Consider the following 5195-nt stretch of genomic DNA (forward strand, 5'->3'; position numbering starts at 1 on the left):
TTACAGACAGAGAAGAGAGGAGCTACTTGATGACCAGCTGGTGTTCAAAATGGTAAGATAAAGAGAAGGTCAGATGATAGACTTAAAGACACATGATTTTGGACGCTGGCTGAGCTTTGTTGTGCCCACAGAAAGGATGGGTTTTTGGAGTATCGATCAGGAGAATCGATCAGTGGTTCTCGCAGTGTGGAAAAGGTGTGACCGTTGGGGAGTTGTTCGTGTGTCCAACCCCGCCTGGGTTGATAATTCCACGACATAAGAACGGTCCCCTTTGTTGTGGTCGCATTCGGTGAATTCTGGAGGATTTCGGAGGACAATGGGAAGATCGACGGCATCAGGTCACTGGAAGACTCAAACCTCTCTCTCTCTCTCCAACTCTACTCAACTCAATACCACGAACTGAAATGAACTTTACTCATCACCGTGAGACTGCATCCATTTACCCCTAGGCTTGAAGAAGTTTGTTTTTTTATATTTCCACACTTATATTTATTGCTAACCTGTGGATTTATCTGATTTTATATTCCTGTTTTGCGGAGTTACTAATAAATACCATTAGTTGTTACCATTACCAGACTCAAAAGTGTTTTCCATTTTTGCTGGATCTTTATCCCGTCACGGCGTACGTGACAGGGGCTATTCATCCCTCGAGCACAGGTGGTTGTGCGACAACCATACATAGGTAATGTCAGGAAGGGCTCTCTAGATTACAGTCTTTTACCCAGAATTGGTTAACTGACAATGAGAATACTTCGATTCCAGGCGATAGAGAAAATATTCAAAAGGAGTCTCGGGAAAGTTTTTCAACAAAAGAGGCTTGTAAATGCTGTCAGAGCGGGCAGCGAATTGAGTGGCAGCAGAGTTTAGTGCTTTGGCTTCAACAGGCTTCGGCGGTAACGGGAAGAGGCGAGAGCGAAGCACCAGCTCTTTTTTTTCCACCTTGGCAAATCGGCCCTGACAGAAAAGACCAGCAGAGCTTACGCAGCGAACGGTAGGAGCTAACAGTTTAAAAAGTACGTCAGTTTGGCGAGGTAAGTGGGTGAGTAGACTTTTTTTCCTGTTTCATTCCTGTAGAATTAGATCGTATGCCTGCAGAGTTAGTGCTTTGTTTACGGTGTCAGATGTGGGAATCCTGGGAGACCTCCTGCCTCCCTGATGGCCACATCTGCGCCAGGTGCACCGAGATGAAACTCCTCAGAGACCGTGTTAGGGATCTGGAGCTGCAGCTTGATGACCTACTGCTTATCAGGGAAAGTAAAGAGGTGATAGACAGGAGCTACAGGGAGGTAGTCATCCCTAGGCTACAGGGGTCAGAAAACTGGGTGACTGTCAGGAGAGGGAAGGAAAATGCCCGGATAGTGGAGAGCACATCTGTGGCTGTCCCCCTCAGCAACAAATATCTTGTTCTGGATGCTGTTGACCGGGATGACCTTACAGGGGACGCCCACTGTGACCTGTTCTCTGGCACTGAGCCTGGTGCTGTTGTGCAGGAGGGAAGGAGGGAGAAGAGGAATGCGGTAGTCATAGGAGATTCCATAGTCAGGGGAACAGACAAGAGGTTCTGTGAGCCTGATAAAGATACCCTCTTGGTGTGTTGCCTCCCAGGTACCAGGGTACGGGATGTCTCGGATTGGGTCCAGAATATTCTGAACAGAGGGGGCGAGCAGACAGTTGTCTTGGTACATGCTGGTACCAATGACATAGATAGGAGAAGGGAGGAGGTCCTGAAGAGAGCTTTCCGGGAGTGAGGAAGGAAGCTGAAAAGCAGGACCTCCAGGGTGGTAATCTCGGGATTGCTACCTGTGCCACGTGCTAGTGAGGGAAAGAACCGTAGGATCAGGCAGATGAATGCGTGGCTGAGAGACTGGTGCAGGGGGCAGGGCTTCAGATTCTTGGATCATTCGGACATCTTCTGGGGAAATTATGACCTGTTCAAAATGGACAAGTTACACCTGAACCAGAAGCGCACCAATATCCTGGCGGGAAGGTTTACTAGAGCTGTTAGGGAGGGATTAAATGAATTTGGTATGGGTATGGAAACTGGAATGATAGATCGGAGAAAGGGGAAAACAGAAATAAATCTAAGATAGCGAGCAGTGAAGATGTCAGGAAAGACAGGCAGGTGATGGGGCAAATTTATAGCCATTGGAATGAGTTGCAGCGCAATAAAGCTTCACTGAAATCAAAGCAAAAAGTACCAAATACTGGTCTTATGGTGTTGTGCTTAAGTGCAGGCAGCATAAGGAAAAAGGTGGATGATCTTGTCGTACAGCTGCAGATTGGCAGGTATGATATTGTGGCCATCACTGAGACCATAGAACCATAGAACCATAGAAACTACAGCACAGAAACAGGCCTTTTGGCCCTTCTTGGCGGTGCCGAACCATTTTCTGCCTAGTCCCACTGACCTGCACACGGACCACATCCCTCCATACACCTCCCATCCATGTATCTGTCCAATTTATTCTTAAATGTTAAAAAAGAACCCGCATCTACCACCTCATCTGGCAGCTCATTCCATACTCCCACCACTCTCTGTGTGAAGAAGCCCCCGCTAATGTTCCCTTTAAACTTTTCCCCCCTCACCCTTAACCCATGTCCTCTGGTTTTTTTCTCCCCTTGCCTCAGTGGAAAAAGCCTGCTTGCATTCATTCTATCTATATCCATCATAATTTTATACACCTCTATCAAATCTCCACTCATTCTTCTACGGTCCAGGGAATAACGTCCTAACCCAGTCAACTTTTCTCTGTAACTGAGTTTCTCAAGTCCCGGCAACATCCTTGTAAACCTTCTCTGCACTCTTTCAACCTTATTTATATCCTTACTGTAATTTGGTGACCAAAACTGAACACAATACTCCAGATTTGGCCTCACCAATCCCTTATACAACCATATCATAACATTCCAGCTCTTATACTCAATACTTTGATTAATAAAGGCCAATATACCAAAAGCTCTCTTTACGACCCTATCTACCTGTGACGCTACTTTTGGGAATTTTGTATCTGTAGTCCCAGATCCGTATGTTCTACTGCACTCCTCAGTGCCTTACCATTAACCCTATATGTTCTACCTTGGTTTCTCCTTCCAACGTGCAATACCTCACACTTGTCTGTATTAAACTCCATCTGCCATTTTTCAGCCCATTTTTCCAGCTGGTCCAAGTCCCTCTGCAGGCTCTGCAAACCTTCCTCACTGTCTACTACACCTCCAATCTTTGTATCATCAGCAAATTTGCTGATCCAATTTACCACATTATCATCCAGATCATTGATATAGCTGACAAGTAACAATGGACCCAGCGCTGATCCCTGTGGCACACCACTAGTCACAGGCCTCCACTCAGAGAAGCAATTCTCCACTACCACTCTTTGGCTTCTTCCATTGAGCCAATATCTAATCCAATTTACCATTTCTCCATGTATACCTAGCGATTTAATTTTCCTAACTCACCTCCCATGCGGGACCTTGTCAAAGGCAGAAGATTCACTCGCATGATTCTGGGAATGAGAAGTTTAACATATGAGGAACGTTTGTCCGCTCTTGGACTGTATTCCTTGTAGTTTAGAAGGATGAGGGAAGACCTCATAGACACATTTCGAATGTTGAAAGGCATGGACAGAGTGGATGTAGCAAAGTTGTTTCAATGATGGGGGAGTCTAGTACGAGAGAGCATGACTTAAGGATTGAACGGCGCCCATTCAGAACAGAAATGCGAAGTATTTTTTTTTTAGCCAGAGGGTGGTGAATCTATGGAATTTGTTGCCACTGGCGGCAGTGGAGGTCAGGTCATTGGGTGTATTTAAGGCAGAGATTGATAGGTATCTGCGTAGCCAGGGCATCAAAGGTTATGGTGAGAAGGCTGGGAGTGCGACTAAATGGGAGAATGGATCAGATCATGATAAAATGGCGGAGAAGACTCGATGGGCCGAATGGCCGACTTCTGCTCCTTTTATGGTCTAAATGCAGCAGAGTACCAAATGAATCTGTATAACTGGGTAGGATTCCATTGTGTGAAGTACATTTGGATTGGTACATGGGTAGAACATTTAATTGTGCTGAGATCCAAACGCAGCCAAATAGGGCCAATTGGGGTTTTCAATAGTGCAATAGTTCAATAGTTCCAATTTAATATCACTGAATACAAAACAATATAAAACCTGAAATTCTTAGCCTTCGCAGACATCCATGAAATAGGAAAGTACCCCCAAACAATCAATGACAGCAGAAACGTTAGAATTGTGGTCAGAAAACGTTAGAAAACGTTAGAAGGCTTTGGGGAAACTTCTCCTCCCCCTCCCACCCACAAGTACCACTTCCTCCAATGTTACTTCTACCCCTACAAGCAAACAATAGCAAACACCCCTGTCATGGTCTGGTCCATGAAATCTGCATTCCGGTTCACCGTCCGGTCTTCGGACGCAGGACTCCGGGTTTTCCAGCTGTCCCTCGTTTGGTTGACTTAATCATAGGCACCTGATTCCCGTCTTTGGGCTTGGAATATAAGTAGTGTGGGCTTCTGGTTTGTCTTGTCAGTCCCCCTTGGAGCAAGCTGCTGATGGATGGTTGGTGAAACTATTTGTGATCTCTAGGCCTGGTTGGAGGACCACCGCTTCAGAGAGCCTTATTGCCACTCGTTGGCGTAGTCTTGGCAGTATGGATTCGGCAGTTTCCCGGGCCAGCTGAGTTGCCGTCAACCACTCCGAGCTAGGTAGGGATCCGGCTGTTTCTGTAGCCATCGGAGGTTGCTGTCTGTAACTGCGGCTCGGAGAAACCCCGAAGCAGAGATGGAACTGTCTGTCGTTCTTTGGTGTTCGTCTCTTCTTATCCTCGCCTCTGTGTAGTAAGTCCGGCCATTCTGCCGTTGCCCAACAGGTGGACCTGTCCCACGTTGGTGTGGAGAGGTCGAGTCCCGGCTTGTCTTAGTAGAAGCCCCGGCTCTATGTCTATGTACTGTCCTGTCTCATGTTGGTGTTGTGTTAACGATGAGTCCTGGCTTTTCGAGGGACAATTCCCGGCTCTGTGTTGATGTTCAGTTTCCAGTCGGTATCTCAGCTCCAGCCTCCAAGTTATCAGCCTTCGCATTTCAAGACGAAGATTCCGCAGCCAAACTCCAAAAACTAAAGCCTCGAAGATCCCGCAGCCAAGCTCCAGGAACCCAAGCCTCGAAGATCCCGCAGCCAAGCTCCAAG

Source organism: Mobula hypostoma, chromosome 14 (genome assembly GCF_963921235.1).
Source record: "Mobula hypostoma chromosome 14, sMobHyp1.1, whole genome shotgun sequence".
Lineage (NCBI taxonomy): Eukaryota > Metazoa > Chordata > Chondrichthyes > Myliobatiformes > Myliobatidae > Mobula > Mobula hypostoma.